We start from the raw sequence: 18,793 nt of genomic DNA, 5'->3' as shown, positions 1-18,793 counted from the left end.
CGACTTAAAGTATGGTGGGGGGAAGGGGGTGCTGACGGCAAGAGGGAGTGGGCATCCTTCCTGCCATATCTAAGTTTTTGGGGGGAGTGGCCATCCCTCCTGCTATTTTTGTGGGTTCAGGGAGGGAGGGGGCGCTTTGTCGGGGGGTTGCTGTTGGGAGGCTTTTTTTTCTATTGGGCAGAAATTTTGCATGTGTAATGCATGCAAAATATCTGTGCCATTTAAAAAAAAAAGCCCCCCCTAAAAAAGCCGCAGAAGCCCTGACAGCAGTGACAGGACGATGCTTCTCTTGTCACTATTGTCAGGGCTCTGTACATGTCTCAATCACTCACTGAGCAATTGAGTCGGTGGGTTTGCATGCAAATGATTTACACCTCCAAGTAAATCATTTGCATACAAACTTGATAGTGAATCAATCGCTGTTTGAAAATCGGCTAGAGAATCGGCCAATAGCATTTGAGTCACTATCTTTACTGAATCTGGGCCTTTATTCCTAGAATTCACCCTATCCTTTGCTGATTCGCCGATGTCTGCCTTTCCAAGTAATGATAGCTGGATTTCTGTCCAGTTTTTATGAGTGCCATTGGAATGGTTTTCACACTCAGTTTGCGGGGGTCCCTAGTTAGGGAGTCCCCTTCTGACAGTGCAGGCTGTGTCTCCTTATGGCACTGTTTTTTGTCGTTCAGGTTTATAATGTTTCTTCAGCTGATTCAATTATGTTTAATTGTTCCTGTTTTGCATTTCTTGACATGAGCAGATTAAACTTATTTGTCGGGGAGTGTCCCCTTACCCCTATCTTTCTCTTGTTTTTGTCCTCTTCAGATGTTCCTGGCTGCTTTCCAACTAACTGATTCAGGAGGGGCCAGTGCTGAGAAGAGAGGGGGTGGAGCTTAAGTCTCTGGAATTTGAGACTTCCTACAAAGTCCTGTTGGGTATATGGAACCCAATCGTCCTGGAATAAAGTGTGGATTTACAAGAAAGAAGATTAGCAAAGGTAAGAACCTAATCTTTTGTTGCATGTTAGAGGCTCAATCTTTTCAGGCAGGAAAAATAATGCAAGCTTTGAGAAATCATAATTTTTTTTTCCGCAGTCACTCAGCTTGTGAAGGTCAGTACATGCTTTGTTATCTGATTTACATAATTATGTAAGATACAATGCTAATGAATATTTTTGGGTTTTAACTTTATTACAGTTTTATTACTGAATGTTTAATTGATAAGATATTTGTCCATTGTTTGTTCACATCTATGTGACTAAAGGGCGATCAGTATATTATGTATGTAACCAACATGTTAACCTCCATAGTTTTATGCGGTATATAAATTTTAAAATAAATAAATAAATAAAAGTAAATAAATAAATAATGAAATGTTTCTTATGCATGTGCATGAATTGTATCTCATAATTATGTAGTTTATCCCAGGACAAGCAGGCAGGTATTCTCACTAGTGGGTGATGTCATCCGACAGAGCCCCGATACGGACGTCTCACAAGCATACTTGCTTGCAGAAACTTCAGAAGTTTCGAGATGCCCGCACCGCGCATGCGCTAGTGCCTTCCCGCCCGATGGTCTGGGCGTGTCTCCTCAGTTCTTTTCTTTCCGCGGAGCTGAGAAGTTTTACTTCAATTCTGCGCTAATTGAACCTGTGTTTTTGCCTTCTAATCGCTGCGGTTTTGAGTTAATTTACTCTTTATCGTGTGTTTTCTTCATTCGGTTTCTTATTTTAAAAAAATAAATAAATAAAAAATTTTTCCGGTGATTCGACCGGGTCGGCCGCGTGGCTCAGGCCCCGCTCCTTCGATCTTGCGGTGGAGCTTTTTCGGCCTATGTCCCGGCCGATTACCGGTTTTAAAAAGTGTAGCAAGTGCCAGTGCGCGATTTCGTTGACGGACCCACATCGACGCTGCCTGCAGTGTCTTGGTCCAGAACATTTTCCGAAATCGTGCCGGCCTTGTTCCACTCTCACAGCACGTGCGTTTAAGCGTCGCTGTTTTTTGTGGGAGTTGATGTTCAAGTTGGAAGCTGCTAAGGAACCTTCGGCTTCGACTTCGACCAGCGCTTCGCCTGCACCTGTGAAGCCTCCCGCCGCTTCTGCTGCACCGGGTCTCCTGAAGCCGGCTTCCTTCGTTCTGGCTTCGACCCCGCCTACTGCTCCGGTGCCTTCCTCCGTCTCCTCGGATCAGGTACCTCCTCCTCCCATTCCACCAGTGGTTCTCAAAGTGCTGAAGGCTTCCAAGCCAAAGCACTCGACCATGAAGGAACGCGAAGACCGTTCAGGAGGTCCCACTTTAGGTGTGGCTCCCTCCTTGTCGGCTTCGTTGCGGTCAATTATGGAGGCTCAATTTATCGAGCTCATGACCACCATGGGACCCAAGTTGCTGGCCAGATCCAGGGTGACCAGCCGGTTCCACCTCGGGGGAGGGGGGGCGAGCCGTCCCCTCCTCCTCCTCCTCGCCATTCGCTCTCGTAGCTCAGCGAGGAGGAACGGCGCTCGGTGGCCGGTCCCTCGAGGCGGGCCTCTTTTGGTGACATACCCCCTTTAGAGCCCATTACGCCTCCGGACGAAGAGATTTGGAATCCCTCTTTGAGTAATCGAAGCCCTGGGCATCGCAAACAGGAAGAGTTCTTCCGCACTCCTTATCAGGCCTGGACTGCGTCTCGAGAGGCGTCGAATCTTCCACCTCTTCGCTCTTCTGCCTCGAGTCCCATTTACTCGTTGGAGGCTTCTGGGGACCATTCAAAACATCATCGATCTAGATCCCCTTCCAGGTATCGAGAGGGGCATTGGTCCAGGCATTCTTCGAGGCATTCCTCTCGGCACTCTACATCTCACCGCAGAAGAAGCTACCTCGTATGGGGTATTCCTCGTCGGATCTGTCTCCTCCTCCGGGACCGGAGTTCGAGGATCCCTGTGGCTCGTTCTTGCCCTGTCGATCGCAGGTCTCCATGGATCCTGAGGCCTCGACTTCGTCCAGTCTGTCCCGTCGGCCTGTGCTGGAGGACCAATTATACTTTTCGTCTTTCCTCTGGCAGATGGCGGAAGTCATGGTTCCACTGGGAACGAGTGATCACAATGTAATTAACTTTAAACTTGACATCGGGAAAGGGAAACATGCCAAAACCTTAACCACCACCTTGGACTTTAAAAAGGGTAAATACGATCGCATGAGAGCCATGGTAGAAAAACGACTCGAAAAGAAGGTGGACAAACTTGAAACGGTAGATCAGGCATGGTCCCTACTGAAAAATACTATCACAGAAGCACAAGATCTCTACATTCCGAGGATTTCCAAAGATCGGAGATCAAAGAGCAAAAGAGAACCAGCATGGCTTACCAAACAGGTGAAGGAAGCCATAAAAGAAAAGAAGGACTCTTTCAAAAAATGGAAATACATAAAGACAACCGAAGCCTGGAACAAACATAAAGATGATCAGAAGAAATGTCACAAGGCGGTGAGGGATGCAAAACAGGAATATGAGGAAAAAATAGCCCAGGAGGCCAAAAACTTCAAGCCCTTCTTTAGATACGTGAAAGGGAAAAAACCTGCAAAAGAGGCAGTCGGACCCTTGGACGACCAGGGAAGAAAAGGGTACATCAAGGAAGATAAACAAATCGCAGACAAACTAAATTCCTTCTTTGCGTCCGTCTTTACGAAGGAGGACACCTCAACAATACCTGAAGCGGAGAAAGTGTTTGCAGGAGAAATAGAAGACAGCCTCACCACAGTTGAAGTGGACTTAGACCAGATATACTATCAGATCGACAAACTTAAAAGTGACAAATCCCCTGGACCGGATGGAATTCACCCGAGAGTCTTAAAGGAATTGAAGGTTGAAATCGGAGAGTTATTGCAAAAACTTGCAAACCTGACAATCAGAACTGGACAGATACCGGACGACTGGAGGATAGCGAACGTCACCCCAATTTTCAAAAAAGGATCGAGAGGGGAACCGGGCAACTATAGACCTGTGAGTCTTACGTCTGTCCCCGGCAAGATGGTTGAAGCACTGATCAAGGATAGCATGGTCCGGCACTTGGACGCACACGACTTGATGAAACCCAGTCAACATGGATTCAGGAAAGGGAAATCATGTTTGACGAATTTACTCCAATTTTTTGAGACCGTGAACGAGCAAATTGATAGTGGGAAGCCGGTGGACATAATATACTTGGACTTCCAGAAAGCGTTCGACAAAGTTCCACACGAAAGACTTCTCAGGAAACTACAAAGCCATGGCATAGAGGGGGATATACAAAGATGGATAGGCAAATGGCTGGAAAACCGAAAGCAGAGAGTGGGCATAAATGGGAAGTTCTCCGACTGGGAGAAAGTGACTAGTGGTGTACCCCAGGGCTCGGTACTTGGGCCGATTCTTTTTAATATTTATATCAATGACCTAGAGGAAGGAACATCCAGTGAGATCATCAAGTTTGCAGACGATACAAAACTATGCCGGGCGATCAGATCGCAGGAGGATAGAGAGAAACTCCAGAGCGACTTGTCTCGGTTAGAAACATGGGCGGAGAAATGGCAGATGAAGTTCAATGTGGAGAAATGCAAGGTAATGCATTTAGGCAATAAGAATAAGGAATACATAAGAACATAACATAAGAACATAAGAACTGCCATCACCAGATCAGACCTTCGGTCCATCAAGTCCGGCGATCCGCACACGCGGAGGCCCCGCCAGGTGTACACCTGGCGTAATTTATAGTCCACCATATCTTTATATGCCTCTCTTAAGGAGATATGCATCTAGTTTGCTCTTGAAGCCTAGGACGGTCGATTCCGCAATAATCTCCTCTGGGAGGGCATTCCAGGTGTCAACCACTCTCTGAGTGAAGCAGAACTTCCTGATATTAGTCCTGAACCTGTCCCCCCTCAGCTTCATTCCATGTCCTCTAGTCCGTGTCAAATTGGACAGTGTAAATAATCTTCTCTGCTCTATTTTGTCGATTCCTTTCAGTATTTTGAAGGTCTCGATCATATCCCCACGCATTCTCCTTTTCTCAAGGGAGAACAATCCCAGTGTTATAAGTCTATCCTCATATTCCAGTCTCTCCATACCCTTCACCAGTTTTGTTGCTCGTCTCTGCACCCTCTCCAGCAGTTTTATATCCTTCTTTAGGTAGGGAGACCAATGTTGGACGCAGTATTCCAAGTGTGGTCTGACCATTGCCCTATAAAGCGGCATTATAACTTTCTCCGATCTACTCGAGATTCCTTTCTTTATCATGCCCAACATTCTATTTGCCTTCTTTGCCGCTGCCGCGCATTGTGCCGACGGCTTCAGGGTCTTATCTATCAGTACACCCAGGTCCCTTTCTTGTTCACTCTTCCCCAGAGTTGCACCTGACATTGTATACTCGTATTCCTTATTTTTATTGCCTAAATGCATTACCTTGCATTTCTCCACATTGAACTTCATCTGCCATTTCTCCGCCCATGTTTCTAACCGACACAAGTCGCTCTGGAGTTTCTCTCTATCCTCCTGCGATCTGATTGCCCGGCATAGTTTTGTATCGTCTGCAAACTTGATGATCTCACTGGATGTTCCTTCCTCCAGGTCATTGATATAAATATTAAAAAGGATTGGCCCAAGTACCGAGCCCTGGGGTACACCACTAGTCACTTTCTCCCAGTCGGAGAACTTCCCATTTATGCCCACTCTCTGCTTTCGGTTTTCCAGCCATTTGCCTATCCATCTTTGTATATCTCCCTCTATGCCATGGCTTTGTAGTTTCCTGAGAAGTCTTTCGTGTGGAACGAGTATACAATGTCAGGTGCAACTCTGGGGAAGAGTGAACAAGAAAAGGACCTGGGTGTACTGATAGATAGGAACCTGAAGCCGTCGGCACAATGCGCGGCAGCGGCAAAGAAGGCAAATAGAATGTTGGGAATGATAAAGAAAGGAATCTCGAGTAGATCGGAGAAAGTTATAATGCCGCTTTATAGGGCAATGGTCAGACCACACTTGGAATACTGCGTCCAACATTGGTCTCCCTACCTAAAGAAGGATATAAAACTGCTGGAGAGGGTGCAGAGACGAGCAACAAAACTGGTGAAGGGTATGGAGAAACTGGAATACGAGGACAGACTTATAACACTAGGATTGTTCTCCCTTGAGAAAAGGAGACTGCGTGGGGATATGATCGAGACCTTCAAAATACTGAAAGGAATCGACAAAATAGAGCAGAGAAGATTATTTACATTGTCCAATTTGACACGGACTAGAGGACATGAAATGAAGCTAAGGGGGGACAGGTTCAGGACTAATGTCAGGAAGTTCTGCTTCACTCAGAGAGTGGTTGACACCTGGAATGCCCTCCCAGATGAGATTATTGCGGAATCGACCGTCCTAGGCTTCAAGAGCAAACTAGATGCATATCTCCTTAAGAGAGGCATGTAAGGATATGGTGGACTATAAATTACGACAGGTGTACACCTGGCAGGGCCTCCGCGTGTGCGGATCGCCGGACTTGATGGACCGAAGGTCTGATCCGGAGATGGCATTTCTTATGTTCTTATGTTCTTATGTTCTTATGACCTGGACATCACCTTGGACTCCGGTTCTCGGTACTCCAAGGAATACCTCGATACCATGCATTTGCCTCATCCTCCTGCCGAGTCTCTTCGTCTTCCTCTGCACAAACTCCTCGACCAAACTTTCATGAGGTATTTTGAAACGCCGTACTCTATTCCTACTGTTCCTGGCAAGTTGGATGCCAGGTACCGCACAGTTCATCACAAGGGATTCGAGGGCTCTCAACTCTCTCATCAATCCCTGTTGGTCGAATCCTCCCTCAAGAGGTCTCATCCTTCCCAGGTGTATGCCTCGGTGCCTCCGGGCAGAGAGGGTCGAACCATGGATAAGTTCGGGAGGCGCATATACCAGAACTCGATGATGGCTTCCAGAGTAGAGAATGACACGGTGGCGGTTTACCCGCGGCCACCGCATTTTAGCCGCGGGTCACCCGCCGAAAACGGGGAAGAAAACTAGCAGTCGCTGCGGCGACGGGGACAAGGCCATTCACCGCCCGCGGGGCGGTGAATGGTCTTGTCTCCGCAGTGAGGTATCAAGGATCGCGCGGTCCCCGCAGCCACCGCCCGCCCGCCTGTAGCATTTAGCCAGCTCCCTCCCTCCACCTCACCTTAAATTTCGAGTTTTCCGGCTTCCTTTTTTCCGAGCCGCAAGTGTTCAAAAATCCGTGCACGCGCGGCTGCGCGAGTCAATCAATCTTCTCCTCTGACGCAACCGGAAACAGGAAGTTGCAGGAGAGGAGAAGTTTGATTGACTCGCGCAGCCGCGCGTGCACGGATTTTTGAACACGTGCAGCTCGGAAAAAAGGAAGCCAGAAAACTCGAAATTTAAGGTGAGGTGGAGGGAGGGAGCTGGCTAAATGCACGGCTTTTTGAACGCGTGCGGCTAGGGAAAAAGGAAGCCGGCAAACTCGGAACGAATATAAGGTGAGGTGGAGGGAGGGTGGGGGCTGCTGGACCATTCTTCATTACTTTGCCATACTAATTCCATTCTATGTTAGGTGCCACGGACTCAGATTCGAGTCCTAGCGATGATGAGTTAAAGATCCCAAAAGAAGCCAACTTCTAAATCCAGTGGTTAGAGCTACACTACACTCCTTGTGACCCTGGGCAAGTCACTTAATCCCTATTGCTTCTGACACAATGGGCAGTTCCAAAGACCAAGACTGGCCAGTGTCAAAGACAGGATGCTGAGCTTGATAGACCCTTAGGAGTAAATTCTCTATTAGTACGTTTAACTTAGGCGTGCTTTGGACGTCCAGCAAACGTAAATAACAATTAACTATATTTAGGCGTGAGATAGACGTCCCGCAAAATAGACGTGCGCAAAATAGACGTCCCTCGTCGCACAGAATAGACGTCCTTCAAAATAGACGTGCGCAAAATAGATGCAGGTATCTGAACCGTCTCTAATGGACCCGTGATAAACGTGAGTACGGATTTTTTTTTTTTAAAATTATACTTTATATATACTCTTTATTATCACACATTCAGCATTGATAAGTATAGGATGATGAAAAACATAACTAAAACACTGTATCAGAATTGTAAGAAATATGTTATGTTTCAAAGGAAAACTAGAAAATGAAACGTACCGAGTGGGTGTTGAACTTACATTATCAGTAATGGAAGGTGGGAACCAGTAGATGTGTGCTACACAGAAAGCTATACAGGAATGTCATACTCACCTCCTATTAGAAGTGGAAAGGATAGGACTTTGAACACCATATAGACTTTTTATAAACTTCATTTAACTTCCACAAAGACTGGCAGGAAAGGCACCCTAACTCATCCAATAAGCTTTCTCTCGATTTGCCAGAGACATTATTTCAGAGAGGATAGTTTAGAAGTGATATCTTGCTCCAAAGAACACTCTCCTGGTCTTAAAACATTCCTACTATCAGCTCATTCTTCACAACAAGAAACACAATCAAAACACAGATTCAACCTGAATGTGGCTTCCAGTTCACAGGAAGAGGAAATAGCAAGCAGCACAATGCTGATCTCATTGTGACATCATCAAGGTGCACCTGGAAGGTAGATATGCCACAAGTAAAAGACAAGCCGGGACTTGAACTCACAACCTACAGATGATCGAGATAGTGCTTTTACTCACTGACCTACACCTGTGTCTCTAATTCCTCTGTCATAGCATACCTTAGTAATGTGCTAAAGTATACTCTACTTAGCTATCATATCACAGTCAGTTGAGGCTCAATGGTGTAAAGCACTGTTGTCACGGATGCAACACCCATATTCTTAAGTATGGTTCAATAAATGTAATACAGAGTCAAAATTATGCTGTTTATTTTATCAAACCCAAGCTCAACTTTTTAATGTATTGTGTATAGTCTCGCTAATGTGTTTGTGATGAAAATTAGATGTGATACGTGTATATATATAAACCCTAGCCACGCATGCGCACATACCTGCGTGCTTCTGTGATCTCTGCTCTGTGATCAGTAGGTCTGTGGCCAGCAGGAGTGCAGATGCAGCAGCCAGGTGACTCCCCCCCCTCCCTCCCTCCCTCACCACCAAAATCACCACCACCAAAGCTTCCTCCTTCTGGCCAGCCGGGAGGAGGGCTCCGAGTCGCTGAAGACTGTCCCAGATCGCTCATAAATTAACCTTTTCATCTGAGGTGTGAGGCTGCGGTGACCTTGCTCCCCGCCTCACTAAGGTTTCATCTTAAGAAATTCAAATGCATTGTAGAAAATGCAAGTGACTATTCTGTGTCATCCTAGACACCCCTGCAACACCCCAACAACACACTCCTGCAGCATAAACCCCTCATGTTATAATCAAGTAAAAGACAAGCTGCGAGTTGAACTCATAACCTATGGATAACTGGTACAGCTTGTTTACTAACTGAGCTACCGAGCTACTTAACTGTAGCCCTAACCCTAACCATAAAGTAGCATCTGACATTATAGAAGCCGTTAGAATTTTGAAATAGTTTTGGACGTTCCTTGGGTGTTCTTAGATCAAATATACCTGTAGATACTTGCAATGATTACCCCTTGTCAAAGCTTGTACCTAAAGCCATTTCTGGAGACTCCCATTCCCAAGTCCCCAACATAGCTCAGTGCTTAAAAGCACTGCTTGTATCTTCCCCAAAGGTCAGGGGTTCAAGTCCTGACTAAGGTTACCAAAGACAGAATATGATTTTGTTTTTCCACCCACCCATGCATAGCTAAGCTAAAATATGTGCACCTCACTTCCCAATCTTCATTTATTTAATTTACAAATTGTCATTGTGTTTGGGGGAGGTGAAGTTTCATTAGGTTTACATGGTAAGCTTCTAAGCGTTCTGCTGTACTTTTTTGTGTAACAGCTATATCGGCGTGGTTTAGGATATAATCTATAGTGTTGATGTAACGCGGAGCGGCTGCTGCAAGCACGCCCAAGCGGCACAAACACGTCATCGCGTTTTTATGCGTTGTGACGTCATAGAATCGCCCGTTCTTCATACGCAGTTATTTCTCCTAAAATGGCTGCCAGGAGACAGCCAAACTTCACCACTGAAGACTCCAGGCTACTGGCCAGGCTCTTTTTAGTGCATGAGCACCATTATTTCAGAGTGGCAGGCCATCGCAGGTCATACCTGCAGTTCAGGGACTCCTGGAGCCGCCTGACCCGGCGCTATAATCGTAGAGCCTCCTGTCCCAGGGAAGTAAGTATTCCAAGTCAGGCCCTCACAAATAATCATGTAAAATGTAATGATGGAAACCTGTCTCAATCAAATTGTTCATGTTTTTGTGGGTAAATTTTGATTCCTTTTAAAAACTACAATTGTGCATAATAAATCTTTTACATTGAATACTGAAATTAAAGCACATCCCAAAGGAGCAGTAGTAGGATTTCAAATGACAAATTCAGCTCCTAGAAGGCATCTATTCCATTCACAACATGCACACAACTAATTTTTGGGTCACAAGCTTCACATTTGTAATCGAAACATCTTGACATCAACTTTGCCAAAGTGCTGCTATGTCATTTCAAATACCTTAAACACTCCTGTATCAATCTGCTGGTCTAGGGAGATAGTGGCATGACGTTTAAAGTGACAGCGTCAGTACCCTGACGTCAGGGGTTTCAAGCCACGCTGCTCCTTCTGACCAAACTATTTTATTGCCCCTGCTGCATGATTGTAAGCTCACCAGGACATGCTGTAATGTGGGGCAGTGCTGATAGGCTACAGCCTCAGCACCCTGGGGGTGTGAGTTCAATCCCACCTCCTCCTTGTGATGCTGTCCATGTCACCTCACACCCCCCCTCCCCCCCCCCCCCCCCACTGTCCCAGGTACAGTAGAGAGATAGCGATGCCTCCAGCACAGAAAGGGGAAATGCTGGTGTACGTGAATAAATTCATGTAAAACATGTGGCAGAAGGGGGTGGAGGCAGACACCAAAGCGGATAGGGGCTCTTGGAGGGCAGTGTACTCCATTTTTTGTGCTTATAGAGGTCAATACTTAAGTAAACATGTTATGCCATAGTGCTAGATGGCACTCATCATATCCCTCCCTCTCTGTTCTTTCTTTCTCTCTATTATCCAGGTTGAGGATCTCAGGAAAAGGGGGCGACTGCTGAGGCGCCAGGAGCGGGCCTTCCTTGAGGGGGTGAGGGAGGAATTGCGTGCACAAGCCGGTGAGTAATGAGTCCAGCGTGTGTTTCTTTGTGATCAGCCTACCAGAATAAATAGATGAAAATGCTTGAGTAGCTGTCAACCATTCTTAATCATAAAATCTGCAGTAAAGCTGCTATTGTGATATCATGTCACAATGGCTTTATGGTGTTCTACTTGCCTCACTTACTTACGCTACATTTTGATGTTTACAGTGGAGTAGGTGCTTTGCATCCTGTTATTAGCATTTGAAGAAAATAACGTAGTAAATAATGTCATGTTCAAAAGTGTTGTCGACATATCTGACTGTATCCTATTTCTCTCTTGTCAAGCAGCACCGCAGGCACCCCCTCAGGAGGCCCCGCAGGTGATGGAGGGAGCCCCACCCTGGTCCTCAGCAGAGGAAGAGGAGATGGAGGAGGAGGAAGAGGAGGAGGAGGAGGCCTGGCAGCCCTCAGGACCGCCCACACCACCACTGCCCCCTGGACCTCCACCACTGCCACCTGGACCTCCACCACTGCCCCCACCACTGCCCCCCTGGACTGCCTGCCCCACCACTGCCCCCTGGACCCCCACCGCCTGCCCCACCACTACCTCCTGGACCACCACCACCATCCCCTGTTGGACCTTCCCCTTCCCCCACCCACAGCCCTTCCCCTCACTCTCCTGCCCTTCCTGTTCCCATCCCACCCCCTTTCCTTGCTGTTCCCCCCCAGGAGCAGCCCGACCAGCCTCAGGAGGGGGCAGCCAGGGAGATGGCGGCCTACTCTGCCATCTTGGAGGAGGTGCAGGTAATGAGAGGGTGTGTGGAGAGGATGGAACATGCCCTCTTGCGGCTGGTAGCCGAAAGAGGGCATGGTGCCAGCAGCCATACACCCTCTCATTGACTGCACCTCCTTCCGCCCCCCTCGCCTGAGGTAGCTCAAGCTGCTCTTGGGGGGCACCTACCCTCTTTCCCTGTGTTATGTGTATGTAAATAGTTATTTAAAAAAAAGTTTTAAGTTTTTAAAAGTTTTAAAAAGTTTATATTTAATAAAAAAGATGGTTATAGTTTAAACTTTCCTGTGTGGTTTTAACCATGTAGCATCAGCAGTTTAGTGGACAGAGTCCAAGGTAGATAGGGGTTCAGGAGGGACTGCTGAATGGGCCCTTTTCAATATACAAGAAGGTGACATATAGAAAGTTTGACAATCTTTATTGGGGTCTGTCATTCATTCTATTACCTGCTAGCCACTCTGATGTCAAATCATTGCAGAATCTAGGAAAAAAGTAAGTGAATGCAAGGGTATATGCAACTATAGGTAGATAACGACATCTCAGCTATGATGTGCAAAATAAGGCAGTCCCTGTTCCAAAGTAAATGGCTACATAAGGAAGAAAATATAAGTCACTGTGGTAGATTTGTTGTTAAGGAATAGGGTTACTGCTACTAAGAGTTGGCTCCACACCAGGAGAATCCAAATGAGACATGTGGGTTTTTCTTCCTTTCACGGAAGGTGATGGAAGTAAAGGCCACATACCTCAATCTATCCTCCTGGTTCTTGAGCTGCACTATTTTGGTTAAGCAGGTGTGGAAACCACAAAGATGCTCACAGCTGCACTGCTCTCAGTAATACAAAACTCCATCTGACAATACTGCAGTTGCCTGTTTAAGACACCTGAAAACAGAAAAGAGGAGAAGCTGGTTTACACAAGGTTCACAAACAGTGGGTTCAACCCCCAAGGTCCATATCTATCCTCCCTTCCCTGAAGCAATGTGTTAACCTCATTTATGTTGAGCTGCTGTTTGTGTGCATATAACAGCAGGAATGCGTGCCATGGTGTTCTATGAGGCCAACATTATCAATTTACTATTGTTCCTGAAAGTCATCAAGGATACCTGTGTGAAGAGAACAATAGAAGTGTGAAACATTTATTTCACTCATCAGAAGAGTGACTCAAGTGAAGAATAGTAGAGTATCATTCTCACCTACAACTGTTTGGCTAGGTGCAAGCTGGTGTGCTGAGCTGATGAGCAGAGTTAACCTGAAATGAAGAATAGAGAAACTGTTAACAAAGATCTATGTCTCCAAAATGAAACACTGAAGTTGTGGCAGAACACACACCTAGAAGTAACAGAAGTGCTAACATACCTTTAGACTCCTTATTAAAAATGGCAGCCATTAGCCACTCATTAGGAGTTTTCCACCTGAACCATGTACACTGATTGGATGTCCACTGAATGGCAGTGTTCCCCCCCCCCAACACACCCAACCTGTTCTTATCAATGAGTTAGTACACAGAACCATTCCTCACCTGATTTTAACTTGCCTGTAATTTGATTCTACAAAGAATTAACTTTAGCTCTATGAGTAAACCCTCTCAGATGTATGAACACATCCATTTTACTTATATATCCATATTTCTACCAGCAAAATTTCTACCAGCATGGTCTTTATCAGTCTTCTCAGTCATTTTTGTCAGCCCTGTGGAATGAAGAGTAAGAGATATCAGAAATAAAATAACTATTATAAACAATAGCACACAATGAAAGCCCATAAAGAGAAGTCAGTTTTTGCTGGTTGGTTTCTTTAGTTCTATCATAAGGACACCTAAGTAGCTTACAAAATATCATTCTCACCTGGACTTACTATCTGAGCTACTTCTAGAAAAGATAAAACAACATATTAGAATGACATGTAGCTTGTTAATGGCTCTGTGGAATAGAGAGAAATGGGAGGCAGAGATAGGAAAAAAAAAAAGTAAAAGACTAAGACAGAGTAAAGTCTCAAACATCTGCATAAGGAATAGAACAGAATAGAAAAGAAACACTGCTCACCTGGACCTTCTTATACCCATGCACGCCTAATTAACGTCTGACGTCAGTAGGACGGGAAAGGTTTCTCAATGCCTATTGGGCACCGTTCGGGTGCGGTTCCTTGGCCCGCTTCCTAACCACGCCTATCACACCTCATTGGCTATTCTATGGGGGTGTGTTTGAACGTGTTCTACAAGTAGCCTGAAAAGATATCTTCACCTTACAACATGGCTCCAAAACGGAAATCGAATTTCTTGCATGGAGAGTTGCAGATATGGAAAATGGAAGTGGGGCAGACCATGACATTTTGAAAGCAGGGAGAGTGGTGGGTGTAGGCATCTGTGTGTAACCTGGCCTGGCCCCTTCTTTTCCCTAACAATTGATTCCCCTCCACACTTAACACAAAATTTAAGTCCTCAACAATCCCTCACACCAACACCCAGAAAAATCCATAAACGAAAGAAATACAGATAATGGGGGTGGGGAGGAGTGTCAAAGGCAGAAGGGAGTATAAAGGAGAACAGGCAAGTTTCATAGCACAAAGTTTCATCATTGAGGAAACGGAACACCACAAACACCAACTCACATGAGGGGGTCTTACATAGGGAAAATGGCTGTGCCAAAGCTTTCTATATACTAAGCACGCCTAATTAGCGGCGGACGTCATAGAAACCGTTAGGATTCAAATCTAATTGGATGTGCATTGGATGTGGTTTTGCAATATACAGCTGTAGTGACGTTGTAGTCATTTCCTTCACATCTCTAAGCTCTATGTTCTAAACAAAGTTACCTCTATAGCTCTATGCCTTAAGGCATTGCTTTTTTCATCGTCCATACATCAGGGGGTTCAAGTCTTGAGTAAGGTTAGCAAATAGGTTATATTCATTTCTCAGCCAGGACACCTGGTAACTCTTTAGCCTTGCCTTTACATATCAATATTTTGCTTCAGCTTTTATTATGTGCAGCCCATTGTCTAATAGTTAATGCAACCTGTTCTCTCTCATGCTGAACACCCTCCCCCCACCAAAAACATCCCCCCCTAACTGGATCATTCTTCAACACCTGTCCAAGCCCTCTGAAGTTTGATTTAACTCATAGAAAACAAATATGAAATATGTATTAAAGAATTGCAGCACAAATAACGCCTAAACGGAACCGATTATTTACAGTCCTATATGCATTAGTACAGTGCTTAGAATGAAGATTAGCGTGTGAGAAAAACGGAGCTCCACCTCACATGCATTCAAGCACACTTGGGAATATGGGTTTGGGGCTCAGTGAAAGCAGCCTACTATGACATTATAGCTAAACTCCTTTTCCCTTAGCACTTCACTAAGATATGATATGACAAGGGAACCAGAGGAATTGGAGCTGTGGGTCAGTGAGGAAAGGCACTCTCTACCAATTGTCCGGCCTTTGAGGGTTCAAATCCCAGCCTGTATTTTACTTGTGGCGTATCTGCCTTCCAGGTGCACTTTGATGATGCTTTCCACTTCTTATAGGAGTTGAATATAACATTTCTCCATTTAAACATGGCATACGTTGTTAGTTTTGATCGTGGTAAAGTATACATTTCTGAAATGGTGAAGAAATGGCAGAAAGCGGTATAAGCAAATCCAAACTGCTATAAGCACAAGAAAGCATTTGTAGCTCAACACGCTAATGCTCCTTTTCTGAGCTTTGCCATCTAAAACTCCCCAGTTCGACTCCCACCTTTGCTAATTTTAATAAGGTCCTAGTTTTTTGCTATTAGCTCTTATAACATTTCCCTTTGCAGGCAAACCTATTTTCAACTTACCATGGCTCGGACATCCTAAGCAGTGATGAGAGACACCTTTCCTCTGACAGCAAGATGACATTTGTGGATCGCCTGGTTAATGTGCTCTCATCACTGCTTAGGATGTCCGAGCCATGGTAAGTTGAAAATAGGTTTGCCTGCAAAGGGAAATGTTATAAGAGCTAATAGCAAAAAACTAGGACCTTATTAAAATTAGCAAAGGTGGGAGTCGAACTGGGGAGTTTTAGATGGCAAAGCTCAGAAAAGGAGCATTAGCGTGTTGAGCTACAAATGCTTTCTTGTGCTTATAGCAGTTTGGATTTGCTTATACCGCTTTCTGCCATTTCTTCACCATTTCAGAAATGTATACTTTACCACGATCAAAACTAACAACGTATGCCATGTTTAAATGGAGAAATGTTATATTCAACTCCTATAAGAAGTGGAAAGCATCATCAAAGTGCACCTGGAAGGCAGATACGCCACAAGTAAAATACAGGCTGGGATTTGAACCCTCAAAGGCCGGACAATTGGTAGAGAGTGCCTTTCCTCACTGACCCACAGCTCCAATTCCTCTGGTTCCCTTGTCATATCATATCTTAGTGAAGTGCTAAGGGAAAAGGAGTTTAGCTATAATGTCATAGTAGGCTGCTTTCACTGAGCCCCAAACCCATATTCCCAAGTGTGCTTGAATGCATGTGAGGTGGAGCTCCGTTTTTCTCACACGCTAATCTTCATTCTAAGCACTGTACTAATGCATATAGGACTGTAAATAATCGGTTCCGTTTAGGCGTTATTTGTGCTGCAATTCTTTAATACATATTTCATATTTGTTTTCTACTTGAAAACGTTCCAAATCTTTAGGCATTCCTTTGCTTAAACTTATTTGAGTTCATCCTGATATGATACCTAATGAAGCACGGACAGTTCAGTCAAGCAGCTGTAGCTCTATCGGTTAGGAGCCCAGCCTGTGCTGCTAACATCCAGAAGTTGTGGGTTCAACACCCACCACGTCTTTTAATTGTGGCATATTACTGGAAGATGCAGATTGATGAGGTCACAATGAGGTCAGTTTTGTGCAACTGAACACCTCCATTTTGCAATGAGGGAAGCTGGATTGTTAAGGTGTGTATCTGTTTATTCTCTTTTTAAGTGCTGATAATGTGTGCTGGTTTTTCTTTGCTTTCAAAAGAGAGCCGATTGCAGTGCTGTTTGTTGAGACAAAAAAGGGGGTTGTAAAAGCCATGTGAAAATTATATTATGGTTTGGGATGAAATGTGGTTTGTTATCCATGCAATATAATGTGTTCCATTGTTATGGTGTCATTATATTTATTCGGACAGAGAAAAGATGAAATATACCTATTGAAATTCACTATTGGAATTATTGATGAAAAACACAGCGGACGTCTGCCTCGCGTCTAACAAAGAGCCGCAATTACGATAGTTGAAACGGCATTGAAATCCAAGCTAGACCAGGGTTTCTTACGTCTACATAATTCACGAGATTTAGACGCACGCGTTCGCCCAAGTAGCGCCTATCTAGCGTCCCCACTTGGTACGCCCAACGGAACGCCCACGGAACGCCCACGTCCAGAGCTGCAGACGGGACTATGCGTTCAATAGACGTTAGTTCGTTATGTACTACCTAGGGACGTCTATGTGTCGTTAATTACCCAATTAACATCAATTAAGACCCTTAACTCCGTAATTATTCACTTGCAGCGGACGTCCAAAGCACGCCTAAGTTAAACGCAGTAATAGAGAATTTAGGCCTTAGTCTCCACTGTTTTTAGTGATCAACAAAGTTCTATGTTTCTATAATCACCCTAATTCTGTTATCATTGGACTAGATATTCAAAATGATTTAAATGGCCAGGACAGGCTCCTGGCTGTTCAAATCATCTGTCCAGGGCTAACCAGGCATTTTCAATCTTCATGTTCAGCCCAAATGGTGTCACACAATTCAGCAAAAATACCCAATGTTGTTCCTCATAATTTAAATATTGCTCATAGAAGGAACAACATTGGGTATTTTTGCAAATGGAAGTTGGAGGGTTAATTCCCTTGAAACAGCCAATTGAGTGAAACATGAATTCATGCTGGGACACAAGATAGGTTGAATTTGTTTTGAATTTAAAAAGAAAAATGATCAATGAAGAATACTATAATGGCAAGAAAATATAATGATAAAACAGCAACTAATTTTGCCTATTTTTATATATTAAAAAAGTACTACATAAGGTGAATGTCCATATTGCTGTCTGTTGTTCTGCTGAGCACTGGCATTGAAACAGCAAAATGCATTTATTGCATACTTGTCCTCTGTCGCAAACATTATGGTGGTATATTAGTTGTGTTAATAAAAATTTATAAACAAAGCCCTGCCAGCTGAACATCTCTTTCTCTAGTTCAGCAGCAGGAACTTTGATTTATAAGAATGGAATACGCTAAATATTAGAGTACTAAGGCTTATATGGATGCTGCGGGGACGGTGACGGGGCGGTGAATGGGATGGCAGTAGCGGTGACGGGGCGGTGAAAGGGATGGCAGTGACGGTGACGGGGCGGTGAATGGAATGGCGGTGACGGGGCGGTGCAGAGGATGGTGGGCCGGGGACGGGGCGGTGACGGGGACAGATTTTTTCCCCGTGTCATTCTCTATTCCAGAGTTCTCAATTATACTTTTCATTTTGCAACTTATTTGGAGTTCTTCCTGCCTGTGCTTTGGAAGTTTACGTCTTACATCGAGTCTCAGACTCGCTTCGAATTTGAGGAAGTGGTCGCCTCGCTGTCCCAGCTGCGCCTTCAATTGATGCAATCCTCCTACGATGCCTTCGATCTTTCGGCTCGAGCTGCCGCCTGTTCCGTGGCTATGCGTCGCTTGGCATGGCTTCAGACCATTGACATGGACCCGAACCTCCAGAACAGACTTGCCAACGTTCCTTGTGCGGGGGCAGATTTGTTTGACGAATCCATTGAGACCGTGATGAAGAAACTGTCTGACCATGAGAAATCCATTCTTCATCCCAAACCTAAGCCGACGCAGTCTC

General features: G+C 45.0%; 1 protein-coding gene across 5 annotated transcripts in view; it reads left to right on the top strand.

Annotated features, from left to right (window-relative positions):
* Window positions 1-18,793, top strand: part of ZNF618 (zinc finger protein 618) — a 771,796-nt gene that overhangs the window by 28,849 nt on the left and 724,154 nt on the right. For all 5 annotated transcript variants that reach the window (XM_033960461.1, XM_033960460.1, XM_033960462.1 and 2 more), the window contains exon 2: window positions 823-994. The gene's annotated coding sequence lies outside the window, so the exon portion shown is untranslated. The remainder of the gene's footprint in view (window positions 1-822; window positions 995-18,793) is intronic.

The sequence above is a fragment of the Geotrypetes seraphini genome, chromosome 10, assembly GCF_902459505.1.
Source record: "Geotrypetes seraphini chromosome 10, aGeoSer1.1, whole genome shotgun sequence".
Classification (NCBI taxonomy): domain Eukaryota; kingdom Metazoa; phylum Chordata; class Amphibia; order Gymnophiona; family Dermophiidae; genus Geotrypetes; species Geotrypetes seraphini.
The sequence above is the reverse complement of the archived record's forward strand: the minus strand, read 5'-3'. Positions and strand labels throughout refer to the sequence as shown.